General features: G+C 40.8%; 1 protein-coding gene and 1 pseudogene across 1 annotated transcript in view; both read left to right on the top strand.

The window, feature by feature from the left end:
- The window catches only part of Palld (palladin, cytoskeletal associated protein), a 446,518-nt gene that overhangs the window by 56,422 nt on the left and 362,439 nt on the right, over nt 1-27,657 (top strand). The gene's annotated exons all lie outside the window — the stretch shown is intronic.
- LOC127210263 (lysine--tRNA ligase-like) lies at nt 23,502-25,230 on the top strand (annotated as a pseudogene).

Here is a 27,657-nt window from a genome sequence, read left to right as displayed (position 1 = left end):
CTTAATATGAGGCTTTACTTTATCATCCATTCACAATGGCTGTCCTATAGCCATTCCATATGGCACAACTATTGCATCACCCTCTCCCTGGCTTAAAGATAATAGTGCTGTAATTATGGGTGTTTGTGTGTTAATAAAAAGAAAGCGAGTGAGTTTATACAATAGGCACTTTCCTCAGCTGAGAAGAACAGTTTCCATTCATGTATGTTTACAATGGAGATGAGATGGCAGGATGGTACCTTTTGCAACAATTTTGAATCAACTTAAGTATGCTAACTTACTTAAGCGAGTACTGAGGATCTGCCAGTTTCAAGCCTTGCTTTCCCAGCTTAACAGAGGAATAAAATGCCACTCTACTGCACAGTTCCACCCTAAGAACAACAGATTCTGTAAGTAAAGAAATCAAGGGGTGGTCCTTTTGCTAAGCTCAGCGTCTTAATGGCTTTTGTATGTGTACAGTTGGCTTGAAACTGACTTTGGGCCAATGCTGCACGTAGTAATCTGAGGAACATATGGAAGTCCGGCTGGACACCTGGAAGGAAGTGAATGAAGAAGGGAAGTAAGGGGGAGGGGGAAACTGCCAGCAAGATCAGAGCACTAAGCACATGCCAGAAGTTGCTGAAAAGCCCCCAGAAGCAAGTATGGCTAGCAAGGAAAAACAAAATTTAGGAAGGCATATGTCTGCTTTTCAAGTTAGGATTTTTACTGTGCCTGCTTTGTAAGCCTTTCTGGTCTTCCTGAGTGAATAGTAAAATCGCTTACCACACAGAAGAGGCACTCTCAGGAAACCATAACAAGAAGCTAAAGCAGTTGTGTACCCAAACAGTAGATGAGGCACAGAGGCTACATCCCAAGATGTCCCTCAGGAGGCCTGAAGTGACAGGTAGTACCAATCTTCTATACACTATTTTTTTCATATACTTCATTTACCAATTATAAAGTTTAATTTATTAATTAAGTACAAAATGCAACTAATAGCCATAACAGTCTCCAGTATTTTTAAAATTTATTTTCTAGTCCGTGTAGATCCCTGAATCTATGTAGCTACCCCTTTGCAGTAAATGGGATGGTGTCAGTTACTTCAGGGGAACCCTTTCGTAATACAGTCTTGATGGTCCCTGATGCTAACACAGTGCTGTGAATAAAAGCACGTCTGCTACTCCTGTCTTTCACCCACAGCTGTGATTGCCTTTTCCATCCTAAGCCTTACCATGTGTTGTAGCTACATTTTATGTCTTCTCATTAGCATGTATGAGCTGCAAGCCCTTCTGATCCTGTACTCTGAGGCTGTTATTAATAAAGCAAGGGTTGCTTGAGCACAATCACTGCAATTGCACATCCTGATGACACCATCACTGAGGCTAATGGGTTGGGTAGCATAGACACCGTGAGTACTTCGGATAAATGATGATTTGTCTCACAGGTGGCATAGAGTGAGAAATGGCTTCTACCATACTCAGAATAGCATGCAATTTAAAATGTATGTGCTTTAAAAAAAAACTGGAGTTTTTCCATTTAATATCTTCAGATTTCTGTAGATCACAGCTAACTGAAACCACAGACAGCAAAGCCAACTGAAGCTAAGAAGTGTCTTATGCACTGCTGGCCTCTGTTTTCCAATGGCATGCCATAGGCCATGTCACCATTTGCCATGAGAAGAGAGCTCATCAGAGGATCCCAACCAATCATTTCCAGATTCACACATATCAAACCTTGGATGGTGAGGAAGTATATCATTTTCATTTAATGGATCAGGATCTTAGAGCCATAAGTTGCCATGAGAATTTAAGCCTCTGAACCTCGTTGAAGTAGCTTACAGGCATTACAGCTTCCACGGGTCTGAGAATTATCAGATATGGTCCAAGACATGTCAGCTGACAGATGGGCAATGCTGGTCAACTTTGAAAAAAAAAGTGTAAATTTGTCATCCCACTTAACAAGTGATAATTACAAGACGGAATTGCTAATGGTTTCCTCCCAGCACAGAGAGGAACAGGTGACCAATATCTTCTGGGATGTATTATACATCCAACAGTGCTATAAAAGGCACTTCAATTTGCATTTTGTAACTCTGTCCTTCGGTAGTGAGTATCAGCCACAGACTATGATTTTTCACAGGAATAAGCAATGCCCCCTCACTCTACCATCCCCCATCTTTATTTTGATACTTTAAAAATAGAATCTAAACCTAAAACTTTGTTTTTCCTATGAAATATCAACTTTGTGCTTTTTTTTGCCAGTCTTTTAACTTGTTAAAATATTTTTGGAGTTCTGATTCTCTCATCCCCGGGTCAGCTGTAGATGTGAGCCACATGCCTTCACCCTGCCATGGGTTATAAGGTATGAAAAAAAAAAAAAAAACAGCTGATACAGACATGGAGATGACTGTCCACTGTGAGCCAAGAGTCTTGCAAGCTCTGGACCAGCAGCCGTGAATCCTTCAGTATTTCAATTTCTCTAAAACAAACCTATGGCAAACTTGCCTAAGATAATTAGGAAAACTTGGTGATATATGTGGGTACATTGATATGATAGTTAGCTTCCCTGTGTTCTCACAGGACAGCTACTGTGGCCAGGTTATGACGTGAATCCCTATGGGCTTGCCAGGAAATTTTCCATTCCTGTAAGTTCTTGATACAATGCTCAAACATTTGCTTCTATTTAAAAATGATTTAGTGTGTGTGTGTGTGTGTGTGTGTGTGTGTGTGTGTGTGTGTGTGTGTGTGTGCGTGCGTGAGTGCGTGCGTGAGCGCTTGCGTGAGTGCATGCACGTACGCATGCGCACATGAATGAAGGGCCCCTTGGAGGCCAGAAGAGGGTGTTGGATCCCCTAGAGGTAGAATTACAGGTGGCTATGATCCGCCGGATGTGGGTGCTAAGAACTACACTCAGGACCTCTACGAGATCAGCATATGCTTTTAACCTTGGAGCCATTTCTCCAGGCCCTAGAAACACTTGCTTTGTGAAAACTACTTTTCATCAGATACAGTTGTTCCAAGTATTCAACAGAGAAAACTGAATGCAAGATAGGATCTCATCTAAAGGTATTGGGTTTTGTCTGTCTGTCTGTCTGTCTGTTTTGTGAAGGATGAGAAGGGAGGGAAGACTTCAGCCAGCATAGTTATAAACATTATGAAAATTGCCACCATACTTTGAGGAGAATTTGACTGAGAACTAACAGAAGCTGGCAAATTAAGCCACAAAAATGCCATTTATAGTCTGTGCAGCATGGGTTTTGAATGATGAATTTCTTACTGCAAAGATATTACACTAATGACTAGAACTGTCAATTGGTCAGAGTGTCACACCTCTCAAAAGCCAAAAGTGGAAAGGTTGTTGATAAAAACACAAACAAACAAACAAAACAAAACAAAAACAACGATGCCTCAACTAGTGGATATTTGAAACAATTTTTAAAAGTCAAATGTCTCCATAGAAGTGTTTTCACAGTCTCAGCCAACTAACTGGAGATAGCAAATTGTATGTGTAAATGTTCACTGTTGATATGACATCAGTTAAGTAATTACTTGTTGTTAAAATCAACTAATGAATTTTCTCATTTTTTCTTTGAATTTCTCAAACATCTAGTGCCAGAACATCTTGAAATTTTAACCATTCTTCAATCTTTTCTCATTATTAAAACTTCGCCCAATGACTTTTTTAAAAAAGGAATATTTTATTTTAAGAGAAACGATAGCATACAAGCACACAATTTATTTCAATATTCTGCTGAAAGATAAAAAACTAAAGATAGCCATTAAATTGTCACTTAGCGATTACTCAGTTTCAGAAAAGTTGATGATGCTGAGTATAGTGTCGTATACGTGTAGGCCCAGGACTTGGCAGTCTGAGGCAGGAGGATAGAGCGTTCCAGGCCAGAATGGGCTTCACAGTAAAGCTGAGGCCAGCCAGGGCCACATAGTTGTCTCAGACTAACAAAATAGATAACCAGTAGTTTGTGTATCAGGGTTCAGGTGATCTATTGAAGAACGACCCCAAGGCAGAATGCAAAATCAAAGAGTGTTTTTTTTTTCTAGCATACTAGGATCACCTCTTTCTAGAAGGTGACCCCAAAATGAGCATGCAAGCTCAATTTATAGACAGTTAGGGGGATCTGTGATGACAGAATTGAGTCAGGGGATACGAGGGGATTCAGGACTGACTATTTGGTTGGTTATTGGGGACTTTGAGTCACTGAAGTTTTGGCTCTTACTCAGGAGTTGTCCTTTAATTTGATTGGATGGGGCCAGCTGTATTCTTTACCAAGGCCATAAAGTAATAAAAACATGGTATCTAGTCATTTTGTGCTATAAGCCGATTAGCTGCCCGTGAGCTGCCCATAACTTGTGGGGTTTTTTTCCAGGAATTGTTAGAAACTTGGCCTAGTTAGGCAGAGTGAAAACCTGAAGCCTGTCATGGAGTCAAGCAACTGGGGTCTTTGGGGAGTTTGAGGTCCCTGAGGTCCCTGAGGTCCCTGAGGTCAGGTCCCTTCATGTGGACATGGAAAAAAAGAGAGCAGAGAGAGGTGGGGGTCTAGGGGAGAAGGGAGAAGAGAAAATGAGGGTGGGGTAGAGAATTTTTTTTTTAATTTCAACTACAGAAAACCAAACCATATGTGAATATTTAATAATAACTTTTGATAAAAGATGATGAAATTCTATTCCAAAATGAAGATCTTATGATGGTACTGCTAAGTAACTAATGTAGAATTAAGTATTTTCAACCATTTTCTTATGTGAAGGAGTCCTCAACTCCTTCAAAAACCATTTTCTAATTAAAAAGACTGAATCTGGGTTGATAAACAACTTAACCATTAGTCACAGAAAATACTAAGCATTAAGAGCTTAAAAACCAGGTTCATATTTTCCAGGGTGCATTTCTGAGTATCAGAAAATGGCTCTGATAAACATGGCTCTGGAGTTGTAAAGAGATGGAGAATAAGACACAGGCAAAGGGAAAGAAAGAGATATTCAGGAGTAATTCTAACTTTAAAGACAGAACTTCATTTTGTCTGAATAAATTTGCACCCACAAGTTGTTCACCAACAAATAAATAAATAAAGGAAAATGGTAAGTCCTTTGGACACACCAGCCAATGCAAAACAATGACTATGTAAAAGCTGCTCCGACTTACAAACATTTTATATTTCAGGTCTATGTTCCTCTGGATAAATAGAATGCATCTTTGAAGGACTCACAGAGAAACCATGTAGAACTGAGGAAAATAGTAGATTTGGAAAAATTACAAAAATATAATAAACCTCTAGAACTCATCAGACTCAAGGTACACCTATTTCTGAGACTCTCAAGAGGCCCTAGAAGGGTCTGTCTACTCCTAATGTCCACCTACCCTTCTTTGTTCACATTCATGGTTCTATGGAGAAACACACTTGCGTGCTTCACTAATCAATCTGAACAACCAAAGTCATTTTTTTTTCCTATAGCAGCAAAGTATTTTCACTTATATAAGGTGGTCAGTATTTAATTCGGACTGTTCTCAGAAACTCATTATACCTTCTTTAGTTCTTAATTTTGTTTTGTTGTTGTTGTTGTTGTTGTATGGTATTCTATTCCAAATCTATATTCTCTTGCTACAATATAATATTTTGCCTATGCCACATTGCTGTTATGGTAAACTGTTTCCAGTAACCTATCTTGTTACTTAGTACATTTTGTACATTTTGAATTAGTGGATAAAATTTTAGCATTATTCTATAGCTTTTACAAAGTTTGCAATTTCTTCAGGAATTTTGATATTTTATAAATCCAGTGACAAAGTTTTATATTATAGCTTGTGGCTTTATTGCTTATGTTTGTCTCTTTGAGACAGGATCTTGCCATGTAGCTCAGGCTCACCTTGAACTCACACTCTTTCTGACTCAGACTCCCAAGTTCTGTGAATACCAGCCTATAACTACCACTCCTGGTTCTTTACTTTCTGTTGTTTTGTTTTTACCATGTAATACTGAAGAACAATTCTTAAATGTCTGCATTCTTGGTACAATTAGATAGTTCACATGTTAAACTCTGATGATTTAGTAATGACTAGAGTTTACTTGCATGTTTGGAATATTGAGTGTATTTTAAAATATATTTTGTTTTCTTGTTTGTAAATTGTTGATTGAGGTGTTTTGCCTGTCTCTTAAATAATGTAGGGGTGATGTGAGGAAGCAGGTACCCATATTTCATGCCTTGCCTGGAACTGGTAATGAGCAGGATGACTGGTAGTCACCCACTAAGGGATTCTTAAGTTTTGAGTGAGAGAGCAGTAGAATTCTTGAGTGCTTTGCACATTTTTTGGTTAGAGGAATTCTAATTTAAAAATAATCACAATGACAAACTAATTTACTATCTACTCTTTATGGAGGAGATGTGTATATAAATAAAAACAAAATGGGGGACACATTCCTAAAGACATTCCAAGGCCTCGAGCAGTAATTCAAAATAACTTCATTTTGTTTTAATTGGGTTAAGAGATGATTAACCACATCTCATAACGCCCTAAAACAACAACAACAACAGCAACAACAAAAGACAAAGAGTCATGAATTTAGAGCAGCCTCACAGTGGATGAGACACCAGGAGCAATGCCATAGTTCATAAAGTAGAGTTAACAGTGGTGGCGTCCTCTTGTGAGTGGAAACATCTGACTGTCATATTGGAGAACGATGGATAAAAAGAAATAGGAACTGGCATTACCAACTCACGGATGATTCTAGCTTTCTTGAAGTCATGAAATTTGGGAGAGTCAAATTGGGAGAAAGGAAGAAGAAACAGCAAGAGTTTTCTTTTAGATGGGGGAAGAGGTGAGTGAATCTGAATGCGAGTATGCAGTAATGTGTTTAAAGAAGTCTGGCGCTCTGGGATGATGACGCCCTGGACCCTGCAAGCTTCATATACCACCCATTGAGTGTCTGGGCTCTGACTTCTAACTGGCCAGAAGAAATCAATCAGAACCTTGGCTATATTTTCCCAGTTGGAAGCAGAATGGCAAACATTACCCTACCCAGTACAAAGCCACGTGCATCTATAGTCAGAAAGATGAGGGGATCTTGAAAGACACTTTAAATAGAAACATTCACTGTGTACTTAGACAAACAGCTCTCTTAGAAACGAGTCTCCAGTCCGTCATAAAAATGTGGAAATGGTGTCAGAGATGTTCAGTAACTCATCCAAGGTTATACAGCAAAGCAGGTCAAGAATTATCTGCTTAATATCCTGTGCTTTGCTTCCCATGTGAGGATGGAAGGCGCCATGCCTTTGAAGAGTCTGTAACGAGTATGAACCAGTCTGAAAAGAGCCAGCCTCACAATGGCCTCAAAAGGAAGTCTACAGAAGGTGGAGATGGGCAAGGAAGTACAGTGTGCTGAGGGAGAAGGAAGCTTAATTAAGTCTGTGTCAACTAATAAGTGACATATTTGAAAGAGCAGCCAAGGGCAAAACAGATTACTTGAGTATTCCTGTCTGTAAGGGTTGGTATCAGAGGAAAATGACATCTACCTGTGAAATAACTTTGATGTTACTGTCTAAAGAAGGCTGTAAGATGCTGCATAGCGATCCCTAATCTGTACTTTGAAGGAAAAACCCTTAGGTTTGCTTACCCAGTTATTTTTTTCAGTTGGTCTGACTTTATTTAGGAAGCTTAGTCTTATTTTATCGAATCTAATGTAGATTTCTTCTCCACACAGCAAGCTATTTTCCCAGTTGTTTATCTTGACTTGCTAAATGAGAAACCCAACATTTGGAGAAGAGTCCCTGTTGGCATAACTTCTATTATTTATGACTGTGATGATTGGCACTATTCTTTATCTCCTCTGTATCCATACCTACCCCCGCACTCCCAGCCCAGTGCCTGGCACATGGTCCACCATCACCAGGTCCATGACCAATGCAGAAATCACCCTAGCCTGCAACTGGTTCATTTTTATGGGCATAGGAAACATCTGGCTATTGGAAACAGCTGGCCATTGATCTTTGTTAAGCATTTGATGTACAAAAGACCATTGTTATTAGGCCTTTTCTCCCCCCTTGGTTTGTTTCTGTAACTTTTTCCTTCCATTAAGAGCATAAATGATAAGATTTGATGAGCTGGGGAGGATGTGAAAGGGGCCTTTCCTTTTCTGAGGAATAAAGGGGAGAGGGAGGGAGAGTGGAATTGGGAGGTAACGAGGGAGAGGATTGCAACCAGGATGTAAAATGAATAAATTAAAAAAAAAAACCATAATACAAAGACTTCTTCCCAGCTTCTAATTGATTTGACATTTTCTGTTTCCTAATCTTCAGACCACCAACATAGGGGTGAAGCTGGGAGTCCATCGATGTTGCGGTGATGATATTTTCCACCTATTTTAATCTGGGAAAATATGTAGAGGCATAAAGCCACCTGTCACTCTATCATGTCTCATAGGAATGATGGTTATCCATAAACCTATCTCTGTTTTTTTTTTTAAATAAAAGCAACAATACTATGATGCAGCTTGACCTTATGCAGACATTAAGCTGTTTAAGGCTAAGTAAATTCTTACTTGAAATTTTATTAGTTTTATTTTACATGTATGGATGTTTTGCCTGCATGTATGTGTCTATGCATTCCATGTGTGCCAGGCCCTCATGGAGACCAGAAGATGGTGTCTGGTTCCCTGTAAATAGACTTACAAATGGTTGTGAGCTGCCATGAGGGGCTGGGAACCGAACTTGGGTCCTCTGGAAAAGCATCCAGTTCTCATAGCCACTGACCCATCTCCAGTCCACATAATTACATTTTAAAGGATATTTAATTAAAAAGCAAGGAATCAAAACACCCTCAAAATCCCACATGCAAAGAACCCTTTTTCCTATATGGCTTTCATCTCTTTCCAGGAATCAACCTTACTTGAGAAAAATACCAGAATTTAGTCTTTGGGCTCAATCAAAATGAACCAGCAGCTTTCTGGTTACGTGAAGAGCTTCAGTTGTCTTTAAAAGATAGACATATGACATTGTTGTACTATTTATTGGTATGATTTCATTGGATAAAATCTACATTACACATGGGGGAAGAAAATGCACCAAAGTGAAACAACCTTTGCCTTTAAGGCGGCAGAGGTTTAGAATCTTCTATATTTCTGTATTTTAAATTATGTAATAAGAAGTAAAAAATATTGAGTTTTTTCACTGAGATAGAGTTGTCTAATGAAGTCCAAGATAAGCGTATGGAATATAAATCTACCTTTACTGAGGATGTCCTCTTTTTTTCTTTAGAAGTGTGTGCTTATCTGTGAGTCCCAAACAGTGGCAGTAAGAACTAAGTGGGCATATTGTGGTTGGAAACAGTGTAGAACAGAGAAGTATGGAAACTAACACCATCTGAAACAACCCTGGGGGATCAAATACTGAAAAGTCCATACCCAGTTCCAATTCCTTAAGTGGTAAAGGAAAGGATGCCGAGATTTGCCTACAGGGAGGAGCACGGGACCTTGGTAATTCAGACCTGAGGGCTGCTGGGAAAATATGGTGTCCTCTGGGTTTCTTCAAGAGCAGCCTTGAGGCTATTTCTTTTAGAAATCTGGCTCTGAGTGTTTATTAGAAGTAAGCATCTGCAATTAGTAGATCAATCATCCTTGTCTCTGCTTTGTCACACAATTAAAGCAGAGGGCGAGGGGGCGGCTGTAGAACTAAATGGGCCAGCTGTTCCCTTTCTGGATGGACTTGCCAAGTGTAACAGACTCAGAAATGAGAGGTAATTCATTCCAGGGCTTTAATCCCTCATTATTCATCTATGCGTTCAGCATCATGGCCGAGCAGACACTTCACTCATGATTTATGCCAAAGCTTCCATTTGGGTAACATAGTTGTTAAGAGGTATGGAGTCCGGTATGGGTCCTGTTCAGCAAATGCTCAGATGCAACTGCTGTCACCTAAGGTGTACTCCTCAGTTACTTTAAATCTCATTTCATCTTTGCAAACTGTATCAAGAGAATCTTAAAAGATAACACTATGGATCAGAGAAAATGCTTGACCTCTCAGCATATTTTTTATATTATATATATTTTTTTCATCATTGGCTGCATTTATGTGTGTATGAGCGTGTGTGCTCATGTGTGTGTGCATGCCTATGTGTGTGTGTGTGTGTGAGTGTGTGTGTGAGTGTGTGTGTGTGTGTGTGTGTGTGTGTGTGTGTGTGTGTAGAAGGGTAGTGCATGACAGGGCACACATATGAAGGCCAAGGGACAACCTAAGAGAATCCATTCTCTTTCTCCACCATGTGTGTCCCAGGGACCAGACTCGGGTCATCATTGCTTAGAGAGCAGCAAGTGCTTCTGCTCAATGATCCTTCCACAGCCCTCTTAGCACAGTTTCTAACACATGATGTGCATTTATAAATGATAGTTTGTGTTATTAGTGCCTTTCCAAACAGGAAACAGGAGTTAAGGAAAAAAATTTTTTTTCCTTTTTGCTTTTTGGGTTTTTTTTTTTTTTTTTTTCCAAGACAGATTTTCCCTGTGTAGCTTTGGCTATCCTGGACTTCATAGACCAGGCTGGCCTTGAACTCACAAAAATTTGCCTACCTCTGCCTCCCCCAGTGCTGGGATTAAAGATGTGCATCACAAATGCCTGACTAATTTTTTTTCTTATAGTCACCTTTTAAATTTTTTTTTTCAAAAATGGAACTTTGGAATTAAAATTTCAGATAAGTAAACAGAGTACAGTAAAATATTTTAAGTATGCAAATTACTACCTGAATATCCTGAATTATAAATAAATAAGGCCAGAGCTTTGTTGCACTAAGCCTGACAACCTAAGTTCAATTTCCAGTACCCATATAATGGAAGGATAAAACTGACTCCCGCGAGTTGTCCTCTGACCTCCACACTCATGTCATGTGTACATGCAGATGTACACACAAACACACACACACACACACAGATGAATGAATGAATGTTTTAAATATTTATTTTTAAAGCAAAAAATACCCATTCCTGTTGCAAGGCTTAAGGTCTTTACTCTGTCCTGTTCTTTAAGCCATTCAGTCCTATTTGTGAGGAATATCATTGTGAAAATCAGGTTTAACATCTTACCTCAACTAACTTAACAGCAAAATAGAATTAAGGGAACTGGGAAAGTATGGAAGTTTGTGCTGGAGAGAAAGACACAGGAGAGGTATCAAAACTTCAGGGCACCACCCAGATGCCTTCATGCCCATTATTTGCTGAGTATCTCATATTCTCTTGTGTCTGAAGCATGAATCCTAAAAGAAGTGAGGCTATTCTGTCCAACGTTTATGGCTCTGTTTATTCTCAGAGTGCATCCATGCACGGATTAACCAACAGACTAATGGTGGACCTGAAATCACTCCCTCCCAAGAAGATCAAACCCATTTGTCCAATTTATGTTTGCCCTGTATCCACATAGCCACATATTCAAGGATGTGCCAATGGTCCTTGGAGTCAATTCCGAGGCAAAAGTCCCCATTGTTCTCCTAGCTCCTGTGTTTCCCTATATGAACTCTTACTTTGAACTGTAGCAGTTGCCATAACCTTTTATTTAGTCTGTGCATAAAGAAGTAGGGCTATTCAAAGAGGAAACCAATCACACACAGCCTATTGTCCTTGTCTGCTGTCCCCTTCAGGTAAGTGGAATATATTGAAATTATCTTTCCTCATCCCATGGTGGTGCTGTAAGCTCATCAGGATCTTAAGGAAGCCGAGATGAGGAGTTCTTCGGGGACCTTCACTGGGAAAGAAACAGCATAACAGGATGGGCAGGCGTGAAGGGGCCCTGAAAGGAGAAATGGGAGAGTCAAAACCCTCAGTCTCATGACGCAAAGGGAGTTTCTGTCTTATGTGTCTGTTGGGCAGGGGATGTTCTTATCACAAGGCCGGAAGGCACCAGATAGAAATTAAGTTATAATTCGGGGTATTAATGGCGCTGGGCTTGCAAGCTGCAAATGGAGAAAGAGTGCAAGCCACGTCACATTTTGGCTATAGACTTTATGTGTAGCCTGATTTCTGGGGGCGGGGAGGGGGTGGAAGAAAGAGAGAGAGAGAGAGAGAGAGAGAGAGAGAGAGAGAGAGAAGGAAAGTATCTGTTCACTGTGATCTCAAAAGCAAATCCCCATAGGCACTCCCTGGCCGCTCTTTTAACTCAGAAGCAACCTCCCTCAACAATGAGAGGGTCTGATCCCATATCATCCTAGAACCTATCATTTGGAGAGCTGTGGCCTTGCCTCCCCTCCCCCAGTGAGACTGAGCTTGAGGTTGTGACTCAGCACAGGACACGGAGACTCACTCCACTCGGCCTCTTTCCCTCCCATGCACGCATTTCCTGTCAGCGAGGAAGTGCATTAAAGAATAAAGAGGAAAGGTGAGCAGCGGACAGAACAATGTTTGAGTGGGTGGCCTTGCTTTCCCTGAGCTCACAGTGGTTCCTGCCAGCTCTGTGTCTCACTGAGTGCTGTTGTAGGCTCCTTGGAGCCTCTGTCCTCAAGTCCCCGATAGCCTGGCAGAAGCGGTTTTTTGTTTTGTTTTGTTTTTTTTTTCATTCTGAGCCCACTGAGAATCCTTCTTTACCACAGGCAGGTCGGTTATTCACTGCCAGCCTTGCCTTCCTAATTCACTCTTTTCTTACCCCCTCCCCCAGGGTGTCCTATTGTATCTACCCCAACATTTTATATTCCTTTCATTTACATGTCACCTTCCCTGGCTCTGTCTAATGGAAGCGAGCGTTTATTACTGGATAATTAGTGCTCAGACTTCTCTCTGGGATTTTGTGAGAGAGATAGAACTCAGTCATCTTCATACTTCAGCTTTCTAAAGAGCAAATCAGTCCTCAACCTTCTGTGTGTAGCCAATGCAAGGTCAATCCAGACCTCAAGGCTGGGAGGCAGCACCCTGTTCCTCATTCCTTGCACAGGAGATGCTACGGGTGATAAGATGCTAGGGGATTCTTTTTTTTGCGCCAGAGGTTCCTCCTTTTCTCCTTCTCGACCACTATTTCCATCTTTTCTCTTAAGGACTCAAGAGTCTAGAAATAGGTTTTAATTATTATTATTATGTTTAATCCTCTCATCTATGTCTCTATTTCAAATCTACATGGCTGCCTGGCACCTATCATATTTGTGCTTTAGTTGACATAGAGGCCAGAGGAGCCTGGACTCCCGCATCCTGTTACATAAGTGAAAATGGAATTTCTTTGGAATGGTATTTATTGTCATGGTGCCAGGACCTCATCATAATCAACACTGCAGAGGAAATACCAAAGGAAGCAATAACGGCCTGCCATTTGTTGTAAAACCCTACCTAAGGTGTGTCTTTGTTCTGTGTTTATATAATGGCAAGGTCTGCCTCATAATGAAACTTTCCACGTGGCAATTGAAATAGCAGACTCGGAGGTTATTACAGGGCTAGGTCAGAGCATATGAACTACCCATATGGTTTTATGTGCTCTGAAATAGCTTCTTCTGGCTCTGATGTGGTGCTTGAGATTTCTCCTTTGATTCACGGGGAATTGCAAAGTCTTTATCAAGAAACATTTTCCTGGGAATAAAATAGTAATGTGTAAAAAGAAGCCTTTCACACTATACTGCCTTTTAGTTTGTCTGCTGGGGCGCTTGGTCTGCGTTGTCTCTGAGCAGGGAAGCCTGTGTGATAACTGGGCAGTGCCATTAGCAGCAGTGTAAGGAGGTAAGCCCTAGTGCAGCTTTGCTGAAGGGGAAGCAGGCTGTCATTGAAGGTTTAGACTATGTGATATTGGCCCCACCCTTCTGATAAACGAGGCAGGAATTATTTGCTCTTAAACAAAGGGCAGCTGCACCTTGACACTGGATTGCACCACCAGAACGTCAATTAAACCTAAATTCAAACACTGCTCAACTATTTTAAGATAACGAGCTCAAATATTCATATTTCGAATGGAAAAGCCTTATTGCAGTGCCGAGATGAGGGAAGCTTATGAAAAACATGGTATGGAGTCTCGGAAAGAAGGTGAAGTGTAAACCAGACCATCTCACTGGACTCTCAGTGAAACATGTTTGAGTCCAGCTGACATCCAAATGGCAACACTTACATTCACTGTTTGTTTCACAGAATTGTCTAAAAGGACTCCGTGTAGTGAACTGAAGGGGTGTGATAATGCAGGCGCTGGAATTTCACAGCAAACATGAGTTGTAGCAGGTTATGGAGCACCATTCTGAAGATGAATGGAAAGGATTATAGCTTATGAAACAAAGTAGTTCAGATGTACTTAAATAAAACACTTGACCTCTAAGAAAGTCCTCTGTCCTTCTTTGAGGGCACTCGCTCTCCACAGTGACAGCCATCACCTTACTCAATCCTTTAAGAATGAAGCCGCTTGTCCAGCAACACTGCCAGCTAGGAAGGAAACAGACGCTGGGAAGTGCTAGAACTGAACACCATGTTGACACTGCAATCTGAAACTGCCCCTCAGCCTCTGGTATCAGGTTCACACATAATCTGAACCAGACAGATTTCTTTTTGAAACTTTGCTTAAAAGTGGCTTAAGTTGGACCATGAACACTGCAAATAGCAGGAGAGTGATTTTTCTTAGCAATCCAATTGAATTAAATAGTACTAAAAACGAAGTGACTAGTAGCACCTTCACAAGCCACGTCTGTTCCAGAGTACCAATTTCTGCAATCATATTATGGGGGAACCAGATGGGAAACTCATTAATTCATTCAGACATATATTTATCTATCTGCTTTTATAAGCACTGGGTACTGTACTAAGAATGTGAATTTTATGGAAGGTAGACCCAACTGCATTATCATGGAGCTTTAACCTATAAGTATATTTTTACAAAAATTTAGTGTTTGTTTTTTGTTTTGTCACTTGGGTAACCTTTATGGAAACGGGTATATATTTATTCTATTTAAAGATACATATACACACAGATATGCTGACATAACTAGGGTGCTGCTTATGAGTCATTTACCCTGGAAAGCACAGTAACCCTGGAATAAATAACAGAGGAGGAAATTTCAGGGGAAAATAGGAAAGCTCATTTCTCTGGAAGAGGGAAAATGTTTTAAATACCTGTCACTATGCCCCGAAGCTGGGAAGATGACAAGCATAGGCAGCCCCAGCCAGGAGCCAGATCCTGGGGAGTCCTGTACACACACACACACACACACACACACACACACACACACACACACACACACACACACACAGATCCTCTGTAGATGGTGGGAAGAGCATGGAGACCTATGGCGTTGCAACAACAGACCCTAAAAGGGGCATCATTAAAATGTCTCCGTGATTAAAGACAAATCTCAATACAACCAAGAAGCCCACAGAAAATCTCACATAAAACTAGAAGTCAATGTACTTCCTTGGGTTTTCCTTCTGCTAATTGTTTCAACATTCCTATTAAATTAATGTTCAAGGGTATGGTCACCTCAAGAACCAATGACATTTTGTAGGCGCTTAGCCAAGGATCACATGGAGGAAGGAGAGAGCAGAGTGCTGAAAGTTGACCTCTGATTTCCACACCACCTAAGGCTATAGCGTGCTCCTACCATATACCTGACCCCACCCTAAATAAATGTTATTTAAAAAGAAATCTTGGTCAAATGCAATGTGAGCTGTCAACTAAGGCCTGGAAGGAACTAGATAACCTTCCTTTTTATGATGTCTTTCCCAAGGTGTGGATTTTTTTTTAATTTGTTTTCTAATGAAGCACAATCATTGCAGAAGTAACTCTTGAGGTGCAGTGAAAGCTGCCCCTTTAGAATAACATCATAGTTCCCACTATTCAAAAGCGACTCTGAGGAATTCACTCAGCAGGTCCTCAGCTTTTCCAGCTGTCTTGTCCAAATGTTAAGGAAGCCCAGGGGAGACAAGGCCACATCCATCTCTGTATACTCAGTGTCCCCAGTGAGGTGACCTCTTCTTTCTCAACCTATAGTGAGGTCTAATTCTTCCTTTTTAATTCTTTCTATCAAAATATAATTGCTTATTTTTCTTCCATCCTTTTTACCCTCTACTCAGCATAGAACTGAGGAGCTCCTGGAGCCTAAAATTATCTCAGGAAACATTATCATAATAAAAATACAATTTTTAAAAAATTTTATACTATTCTTTAGAAGCTTTTAAAAAAATGAAATAATTTAAAATTGTGGGTGGTGGCTGTGAACGTGGCTTAGTGGTGCTTGCTTGGCATGGCAAGACATGTGCCCGGCACCACAGAATTATCTTTTTTTTTTTAATTTGATAAAATAAAATTGTAAATGGACTCAATAAGATTATCTATGTCTCCCATAAGGAAATATAAAAATCATCTTAAAATTCTTAACTGTGGGGCTGGAGAGATGGCTCAGTACTTAGGAGCATTAAGTGTTCTTCCAGAAAAAGAACTAGGCGTTCAATTCCCAGCACCCACGTGGTGACTCACAACCATCTGTAACTCCAGTTCCTGGAGATCTAATGCCCTCTGTTGCCCTCCTTTGTCACCAGACATACTCGTGGTGCACGGAAAGACGAGCAAGCAGAACAACCAAAAATGCATTGAATAAAAATATTCATTTAAAATGTCTTGACTAGGAATGATGACAAAACTTCATCAAGGAATGCAAATAAGTATAAACAGCAGCAGACTAGTGATTTGCAATACACTATTGCAATAGACAACATAAATTCCTTCAGGATGCAGAAATATTTATGTATTTATTAATCTTTACTCCATATATTCATGAGTTTAGAGAAACTTCATTGCACCTTAAGGTCAAGACCTTCAGATTGATCAAGACCTGATTACTCTCACTGTCTTTGTCCCTTTAAGAAGGCCATCCCTTTTTTCTGAACTCAGTATTTTATTGCTGTTGAGGACAATACATAGTCCCTTGTGTTTTGTTTTGTTTTACTCTGATGAATGCCACAATCTCCAGCAACTAGTCAAACTCAAGGTCATGCCACAAACACCCCCTGAGTGTTTGCAGTGAGCCAGCTGGACGTGGTAGCAGAGCCTGAGCCCATGGCAGGGAATACCCCGAGACCATTCCTGTCCTCTCCGCAGAAGCAGTTCCACGCAGTTGTGTGGGCCCATGTCATGAACCGACCCTGCCTGAGACCGGGAAGAGACTGACAGATGAGTCAGGAGAATGAGCCAGGAAAGACCTCCACCAGTGGGGGAGCATGGATGGAGCCTTCCTTCAGTAGAACTTGTCCAGAGTGACCGAAGCATGGGAAAGTTTAGGACAGGAATGGAGACAATGATCAAAGGACCAGTTCTAGAATGATCTAGAGGACAACTACCCTAGGGCTTCAGAAAGGAAGGAAGGTTCATTTTCACAACTTATTCATTTATTTTTTTAATTTGTTCAATACTAGGTCTTGTGTATTCTAGGTTAGCTTCAAACTCCCTTTGTAGGAGGGTGATATCGAACTTGCTGATATTTGTCTCTACTTCCCAAGGGCGGGAGCTACAGGAGTGTGTCACCAGACCTGGTTTGGGAGTGCGGGAGACTGGTCCCTGGTTTGCCCCCTCTTGGCAAGCCCTCTACCAGCTTAGCCACGGCTCCAGCTCAGGGAATACCAATTCCTTCCATACACTCTAAAAAGACCCTTCCCAGAAGCAAGATTCTAATGTTGTCTACATTTCTAATTTGTGATTGGGCGATGGATTTTAGCTTGTTGCCTCGCTAAAATATCCAGAAATAAAAAAAGAAAGATCCATGGAAGAATGTCTGTTTTTAATCAAAAGGAAAAGCTATCATAATCAAAAAGCTTTCTTTTTTTATTTTTTTAAATGCACCATGTAATTTTATAGCCTTGAGAAAATGTTGTCCTCTGAATGTAGCCAGCTAGTACTCCTGTCTGTCGCAGGATGAAAGTGTTTTGTGATACATAATGTTTCATTTTTTCTTCCTCAAAACCTCCATTGAACTTCCATCTAAACTCTGGACAGAAAGTAGGTGTCTGAGCTGTTATAGTGTGAAAGAGGTCGGAGATGACGTTAAAAAAAAAAAAGACATAGTCTCATATCATTTATCTAATCTCTTTGGCCATCATCCAACAGAACATTTTCTCTATGATGGCTCCAGTAAAGTTCCTAAAAGGGAATATATATATATTTACAGATACAAAATTCAGCTTCCTCTCTTCCAGATTTGATCATTGTTATAAAGAGTAAAATTTCTTCCAGTTTTTCATAGACAGCCACTGATTATGACTATCAATCTTAAGTACCTAAGCTTGGGAAACGAAGATGGAAGCAAGATCCTATTTAATAAGCCTATTGTATATTGGCATGTTTTTTTCTACAATGGTGTGGACATTATCAGTCCCCTTCTTATAGAGCTAAGCAAAAAAAAAAAACAAAAAACTGCATATAGGTGTAAACATTAGGGTCCTAACTAGATATATTTTGTCACAGACTAGATTCAGATGGGAAGAGAGACCTTCAACTTCTCTCTGTCAGACTGGCATGTGACATTTTCTTGATTGCTATTTAATGTGGGAGGCACCACTGTGAGCGGTACCACCCCCGGTCTTATGGTCCTGGGTTGTATAGGATATATGAAAGTTCACTGAGCATGAGCCACAGAGAAAGCACCAGCAAGCATCAGTCCTCTGTGGTTTAGGTTTCTGTTTCCACTTGAGCAATTACCCTAGTTTCCCTTGATGGGTTGAGACCTGTTAAGTCTAAGCTGAATACACCTTTCTTCCCTTAGGTTTATTTTGTTCATGGAATTTGTCACAGCATCAGTAAGGAAAGTAGGATAATTTGTATGGATTTTGTAGGCACACAATAAGGCGTATAGATAGCTTAGGTTGACCAAACTCAACAGAGATAAATAAATACAGTGGGGCTAAGGATATGCACCCAGCTGTGCCATCAAGACTCAGAAAACGTCTTTTTTATAATTGAGAAATCAACATAGACCAAGTGTGATCTCCTGCTACACTCTCTGTAGATATGGGTGTGTAGTCCTCAACTTGGCCAGTGAGTATCTCTGGCTCTGTTTTAGAAAGAGCCACGTCAGATGACTCGATTCAAGAAATGAAATGATTTGACAGCAGAAACCTTACCTGTTGGGTTATCCATTGAGATTCTCTTCAATTATTTAAGAACATAAAAACAAAACAAAACAAAAAAAAAAGGATACTCAATCAAAAGTTGAAATTCCTCAGTATTTAGAGAAATCTAAAACAAACAAACAAACAAAAAACAAACAAAAAACTCAAAAGCTCCTGGTTGTGGGAGAAGTTCTGAGGCTCTATTGTCATAAATGGGTTGTTTTATTTGTATTGATTTCTATTATTATCCAATAGCCAAATATAAAGCAGAGCTTTAACTACCTAGTGATAAGGAGAAAATGTGAGGTACAGAGACAGAAAAACATTCCACTTGTGAAGCAATTTGTGACATTTTGCCTGTAGGGTTGGGCACACTTGGGTCATTACTGAAATGCAATTATTTCTTTAAAAATTTTAAACTATATTTTATTTATTTATCTTATGGGTTTTTGGTTGCAGGCATAGCATGGCACACACATGGAGGTCAAAGGACAGTTTGCAGGAATCAGTTCTCTCTTTCCATCATATGGGTCCCAGGAATCAATCTCAGGTAGTCAAGTCTTGGAAGGAAGCATTTTACCTCTAAAAGTTACTTACTAAAGGTATATTTGGTGTTCTTTTCAGGTGCAGCATGGTGATTTTAAACTCAGGATCCAATGTCTTTGCACAACCCTTAAGAGCACAACCATGTTAAGTACACATTGGAACAATAAGAGTGTTTCTCTAAAAACAAAAGGGAAAACATCTGCCTTTGAATGTTTTTTAAATGCTGCCTAAATTGGCATGTTCTTTACATTGGTGCAGTAGTGTTCTAGATTGCACACACGTATGCACATTATGTGGGTTCACAGAGAGCCCAGTAGTGGGTTGTATTTATGTATACCTGTCAGACCCAAGCTGCTTCCTTTCCAATTTGCATATACACACATATACATACATGGGGGTGGGGCTGGATGTCTGCATCCCCATTGGATATTTTAAACATTTTAGTCTAGTCATAGACTGGGAGTGGAATCATAGTCTATATAAAGAAAACATTTAAATGTGATCTTTCTAGATATACATTCTTGAAGAGGAAAGTCAAATAAAAATAATAATAATGATAAAGTAGAAACCATCTCTCTTTTTTTCTTTTCTGCGACGACAGTTTAAAGTCAGAGCGTGGTAGGGAAATACCAGCAGCCATTCTTCAGTCTGTCATAAAGAACAAGCCCTTGGGTCCCCGCTTTGGTGAGTGTCTTATCAGCCAGCACAGCAACACAAACAATAGCTACTCTTATCTGCAAACACCAGGTTCAGGCTTATTAGCGGAGGGAATTGGCAGCCACCCCTCTTCACATAGCAACTGGGCAAATATTGTTCCAGTGCCCCGAGTGTCCAATGAGAAGCCAGACAGTGCTTTCGAATCTTCTCAATACAAGTAGTGTTAGTTCGAGCAACCTCTCGGTCAATCTCGTTCCTTTCTCATTGAACCTTTCCCATGTCAAGAGTGTGAGTTCGTCTGCAGGCTGTAAATACTTGGGGACTTTTATGAAGGGAAAATATTGTTGCAGAGTTTGCTTCAAGAACAACTTAGGTAGGCATTTCTCTTTAATTGCTGGCTACTTGTTCATGTTGTGGGGATTGAAAAGGACTGTAGCGCTTGTATTGTGTTCATCACGGCCATCTCTAAATGCCAGGGTGTCACTCAGCAATCATGAGGCTTTTTATCATTCTGTGAAGATCTACCATGACTAAAATTAATTGGGAAGCAGATTCCTAATAGCTTAATGAATGAACCAGGATCCTTTTTTTTTTTTTTCTGAAATGCTGGCAGAACGTGTTCTGGAACAGGATGAGGCGTGACCCTACCAATTTGTCATTGAAACTTCATTGAGCCGACCTCAACTTTCGTTAACTCGCCAACCGCAATCATGTTCTAATGTAGAAGGGAAAAATATGAGGACTGACACTGCAAGAATGACAGAGGGGGCCTTTTTAAATCAAATAGCAGGGACTGATGTTTCTTTGCGGTTGTAAAGGAGGGGTTGTGGATTTAAATCCACAGAGAGTGTCACTCACTGTATTTCCTGTCTTCTCTCTCCTTGAGCTTCCCCCTTGTTTATGACAGTGACTAGTATGTAAGCCATGATGTCCCATGTAGCTAGGTATTGTTATTATTCAACAGGAACTGTGGCTTCAAATTGCCTCTGTGGATACACTAACTCTGGCTATTAACTAATTGCAAAGCAACCGGCTTTAGTACGACAGTGCTACCACCCTAGGCTGCAGGCTTAAAAGGAAAAGAGAAAAGAAAACTTAGAAATTGTCTGTCAAGGGGTGTGTTTCATTTTAAACCAAACTGATACTGTTTTTGTAGATGCCTAGATGTTTGGATTATGTTTTTAGCTCAACAGAAAACTCCCACAATGCAAACCTCTCTCTCTGGCCACCTAAGAATTCTGTCATAGAAGCAGCGTGCTTTCTCTCCCTTGTGAGTTTTCAAACTTGGCCACATAGTATTTTGAAGTTGGCAGAATAGTACCTTCTAGACAGGGCTTTAAGATTCTGCTTAATTGAGTACAGCAGGTTAATAAAAGTGCCAGCGCTCCTTAAGAAACAGAAAACCAAATGCTCTGTGGACCTAAAGCAAATGTTAAATATTAGATTAAACTGCTAGTTGCAGTCTTCCGTGTTTATCTTCTGAGATAGGAATAAAATTAAAGTGCGTTACCATAGCAGCATCTGTAACATTTTATGAGACAAAAGATCCTTTTTTCCACACAAAGATCCAAGCCAGAAGCAGTATCCATTAAAGAAAGCAAATAAGGCTAGAGGGACATATTTTTTTACAGTCATATTATGGAAATACGAAAGTTCCAGTGTCCTGAGGTCAGATTGTGAAACACAGCTGTTCGCATTCACTTTTGTCCTGGATTGACACCCATGGGTCATTCCTGAATATTGATCAGCCTTCCCTCTACACCCTAAAAGGGGAAAGGCTGTCTCCTGGCCACATGTTTTTCTCAAAGCACAATTTAGGGATAGGACGTGGTGCCTCTAACTCTGTGCTTTGTGAAGCTTTTATTTAAACTGCTTGCTCAACTCCATTTTATAACCTTGATTGGATTCTCTGGAGCTTAGTTCTCTGGCCTCTCTACATGGGAAATAGAGGCATGGTTCTTCTCAGCGGAGAAGGAGAAGTTGCAGCCCTTTCAGGCGGTGACTGTTCTCTGAACTCCTTTACAACTCACCTATCTCACCTCCCTCTCCTCCTTCATGATGGCTGCTACCCTCCTCCTTCTCAGCTCAGACCATTTGCCTCTCTGTTTACCCGTCTAGTCTACAGGAAACTCTGTAGACGATCCTCTGCAGTGGGTTTACTGTATGGTTCAAAGGAAAACTTTTCTCCCTAAATTGAAGAGTGCTCTCTGCATGTTGTCAAGTTTGTCAACTTTAATTGCTGACTGGCTACAATAAACCTTTGGCTTTTCTTTGCCTAATCTATTGATTAGTAGCTGATAAGGGGGAAAAAATGTAATGACAGTCCTTGAATTTATTTAAACTTCAATCAAGTCCCAAAGTATAACTTACTTTTTGTAATATTTAAGTTTTGAAAACTGTACAGTTCTTTTTATTTTCCTTACAGTCAAGTGAGATTTAGTATCCTTTTACAAATTGTACTTCATTAGTTATTTTTTTTAATCACTCTGTGTGTGTGGAGGGGTGTGTGTGCGTGCATAGCACAGGGCATGTCAGATTTCTCAGTGAAGTCGCTGCTCTCCTTGCCCCTTTGTGGGAATCCAGGGATTGAATTCAGATCACATGGCTTCGGGGGCAACCATCTCTACCAGGGAGCCATCTTGCTGACCCAAGATTTTAGCGTTTTTTTAGAGAACCGATTTCCTTGAGCAGAATGCAAGGTTAGTGCACAAATTTTATGCTGTGTGAACATCAGTCTTTAATAATTGCTTGCTGAAAAAAAAAAGAAAAAAAAATAATTGCTTGCTGAATTACTACAATATCATTTCTTAAAGATTTTAAGCCTATAGGTAAATTAATATTCTGAACAATTACACTACCTGTCAGTTACTTTGTTACAGATATTTTCCTTATACAAAAACATCAGTGCCAGCCTGAATGTTTGGGACATATTCTCAAGGGAGAGACTGAGTAGAGGGATTAACATGTCACCAAATATTTAAACTGCTACAGAAAACATTCTATACACGTACCCATGTTCTGGATCTTAATTCGCAATAGACAAAATATAGATTAAATTCTGGTATCTATTGGCAGGTTAACGGGTTAAAAAGACTGAAATATTATGTGTAGATCTTATGGAATAGCATTTAGTCTTAAACAGGAAGGAAAATCTGACATAATTCCGGCTGCAATGTAAAGTGAAATAAGCCAGTTACCAAGAAGAGAAATCATATATGATTCCTCTTATATGAGGTACATAAAAGTGGTCACATTTTAGAAATAGAATGGTAGGAGGGGGGAAATGGCCACACTGCAGGAGCATGAAATCAAAGTGGATGGTGAGCAGGAACTAAGCAAGAATGAACTAAAGAGATGTCTGAAAACTAGGGGAAATGTGGCAGAGAAAGAGGCCAAGCAGAAAGAGCTCAGTGAAAAACACCTAAGCCAGGCTGCTGCTGCTGCTGCTGCCACCAACCACACTGCTGGCAATGGTGTGGGCACTAAGGAGGAGACACAGGACCAAGCCAACACTACAAGATCGTTAATCAAGCAGTCCACCAGCTGAAGGTCAGTGGGGAGGACCCATACCCATACAAGTTCCACATAAACATCTCCCTCAGTTCATCCAAGAATGCAGTCACCTGAAGCCTGGGGACAACCTGATTGACATCACCTTAACAGTGGCATGTCTGATCCATGTCAAGAGAGCCCCTGGGGAAAGCTCATCTCCTATGACCTTTGAGGAAAGGGGTCAAGTTACAAGCCATGGTCAACACCAGGAATTATAAATCAGAAGAATTTGTTCATACCAGTGACAAACTGCATGAGGGAGGACATAATCAGAATTCAGGGGAACACCAGGAAAACCAAAGGGCAAGCTGGGCATCCATCCCTATAAAATCACACTCTTGTCCTCCTGCTTGCATATGTTGCCTCATCTTCATGTTGGCCTCAAAGCCAAGGAAACACGGTATTGTCAGAGATACATGGACTAGAGACTGAATGACTTTGTGAGGCTCTAAGATCATCGAATGTATAAGAAGTTTCTTGGATGAGCTGGGAGCCCTAGAGATAGAGACTGCCATGATGACCAGCATTCCAGAGGGAGCTGCGGCCAAGCCTTTCATCATCTATCCACATGAGCTGGGCTTGAAGTTATAGCTGCCAGAATGCTACCATAGGGTGCTGCTGGTTATGAAGTTGGGGACTAGTTCGGGAGTAAAAGAATTGATTTGATTCCCAATCCCGAGTGCACCACCTGTAAGTTCTACACAGCCTAGGAAGACCATCATGACCTCATTGGAAATCACAGAAATGATGCTTTCAGGGATGGTGAAAAGCATTACAAACAGTTCCAAGATCACTTACCTCCAAGATGGGCCAGAAGGCCAAGCCTATGAGATTGACTTCACCTTTCCAAAGTATCAACATGATAGAAGAGCTTGAGAAAGTCGTAGATATGAAGCTGCCAGAAACCAATCCCTTTGAAACTGAAGAAACAAAAAATTCTTGATTATATTTGTGGTGCGAAAGCTGTTGGATTCCCCCTACCTCTGAGCACAGCCAGGGCTCTTGATAAGCTTGTTGGAGAGTCCCTTGGTGTGACCCGCATCAGTCCTCCATCCATCTGTGATCACCCACAGGTTACCAATGCTTCGGTCAAATGGCACTACTCCAAAGAGGGTTTAACTGAGCAGTTTGAGCTGTTTGTCATGAAGAAAGAAGTATGAAATGCCTGCACTGAGCTGAATGATCCCATGCAGCAACGACAGCTGTTGGAAGAACAGGCTAAGGTTGCTGGTGATGATGAGGCCATATTCATAGATGAGCACTTCTGTACTGCAGTGGAATATGGGCTGCCCCCGACAGCTGCCTGGAGCATGGAGATCAGTTGAATCACCATGTTTCTTACAGATTCCAACCATACCAAGGAAGTACTTCTGTTTCCTGCCATGAAGGCTGAAGGCAAGAAGGAAACTCCAATAGGCACTGAAACTCTAGAAAGCACAATGGCTGGCCTCTCTGTCTAGAAGACACATGCAACTCCTGGTGTCTCTACATTTCAGCAAAAGATCTGGTCAGAGGTCATCATGTGCAGTGCTGTCCATCTGACCACTGCAGTTCAACCACCACAAAAGAGAGGAGTTAAAGAATTTTTTTTTTTATTCCTTGATACAAAATAAATAATTTCTCTCTTTACCTAAAATGATGATAGGTAGATAGATAGATAGATAGATAGATTGATTGATAGATAGATGATTATGGGGTTGAGTTACTAACAGTGTTAGGTGGCTAGAGTGTCTCCATTTTGGGAGATTGCATGAGTTTGGAAATGAGTGGTGTAGACAGTGGTACATTGGTGTAAACTTACATAGTACCGCTGAATTTTGCACATTTAAGCATGAGCAGAATGAAAATTTTACATCGTGTGCATCTACCATATTAAATCTGTATTAAAAGATATTACTCACTATTTTGAAATAAAATGTGCCTACAGGTCAACTTGAGAATTTGGGCTTTTGCAGTACATGCATAAAGTTAAAAGCCTGAGAAGAAAGGGTCTGCTGTATAAAACTAGACTCCCTGATTGTGTACCATGTATGTGTGTGTGCACATGCACAGGTGCACATGTGTGTATGTGTATGTGCATGTGTGTGCATGTGTATGTATATCTATGTGTGGTGTGCATTCATGTGCCTGAGCACATGTATGTACGTGTGTGTGTTGTACATGTGAACCTTGTGTGCGATCATTTTGCATTTTATACCTGTGTAGGCCAGATGAGGATGTTGGGGAATCTGCTTGGACACTCTGTCTTATTCCCTTGAGATAGAATCTACTTTTCTGAACCTGGAGCTCACCATTTCTGCTTGGCCAAGTAGCCAGACAGTCCCAAGATCTTCCTCTCTCAGGGTTATAGGCACACGTGTCTGGCTTTTAAGTAAGTGCTGAGGACAATGTTTTAGGTCTTTGTACGGACATTGCTCTTATCCACTGAGCCAACTGCCCAGTCCTCAGTGTCATTTTTGATTCAGCCTCCACACAGTGGAAACCTTGGTTCTGCCTGCCAGTGAGGTAGCTTGACCTAGCCTGTTAGTGTCACCTTTGTAACCGTCAGCTTAGGTTATCGCCATTCAACACTTGGCCTAACCCAGACACAAGTTGTCCCAAGAATCACACGTAGCAGCTGGAGGCATTAAGCCTCAGAGAACACGTTACTTTAACGGCATGGAAAACAAAGGTAGGAAAGCCAAGATATAAATGCAAAGTGTTCTCCCTCCAAAGGCTGAGGACGTACTTACTTTTCTGCAGTAGCAGGAAATATTAAGAAGACCAGACGCTCTATCACTTGATTTACTGCAGGCTAATATACCTGCCCAGAGTAGTTGATATTTCACAGGCCTTTTACACTTAGGATAGCCTGTCATCCGCCACCCAGTGTGTTCTTCATACGGTCTCTATGGCAACAGCATCGTTCCACCCACTTACCTGTGTGGCCAGAGCCTAGGAGCCTTTCATCCAGAGTCCAGGTCATCAGCAAATCTCGCCCATAAAACCTGACAACTTAAGTGTTTTCCCCACCCCCTACTGCCCAACCTTGACTCAGACCATCTTTTTTCACACATTAGCAGCCAGCTTCTAAATGATATTTCTCTTTTTGTTCTCTCCATAATAAGATGGTTCCGAAAGCATCAACCTTATCAAGATCCTAAACTACAGAGTCAAATTCCCATCCTACTGTCTACAAGGACAACTCTAGACTTCACTCCGTGCCCTCCTCGCCAAGCTTGTCTTCCTTTCTTCTCCCCATCCGTTCCTACAGCTATATTCTATGTCAGCTGTCTTGCTAGTTTCTTAAGATTTCCAAGCACAATAATCATCACTCCCAAACCCTGCCTCTGCCCACCTCATAACCTTCTTTTCATTCATGTATAGCCCTGGCCACTATCTGCAATCACTTTTTAATCTGCTGATGTATTGAGCAATCCACCTTCTTGCACTAGGCCTTTAATTCCTTAACAACTGGGAGTTTGGTTGCTTTTCCAGTGCAATCCCCTTAAAGCCTTAAATTATGTTGGGTAACAGACAGTAAGAGCGAACAAATAGCTGAGGGGATGGGCAGCCATATGGTGCTCGAACACCCTTCTGGTTTTTATTGGTAGAGCAAAGGGTCATAAGGCCATAACTAGAGTCCTGAGGGATGAGTGGTGTGACTAATGGATGCAAAAATTTGTATAGCCATGAGAGAGGTTGGAAAGAAGCTAACTAAGGTTTGGAAATTCAGAGGGAGTTCCTTGAAGACAATCCTCCTCTTGGGAGGTTCAGTTTTCTAAGGATTGCTCACTTGAAATGAAAAGGCATGCAGGTGTCCTGCAACAGCAGGGAGCGACGCTGTGCTGGTGTGGGGTGCCTGCCCAGATGCTGTGTTTGTAAATGCTTGGGGCAGCTAGCATTCA

The sequence above is a fragment of the Acomys russatus genome, chromosome 27 (genome assembly GCF_903995435.1).
Source record: "Acomys russatus chromosome 27, mAcoRus1.1, whole genome shotgun sequence".
NCBI lineage: Eukaryota > Metazoa > Chordata > Mammalia > Rodentia > Muridae > Acomys > Acomys russatus.
Note: the sequence above shows the minus strand (reverse complement) of the source record. Positions and strands in the feature narration are given on the sequence as shown.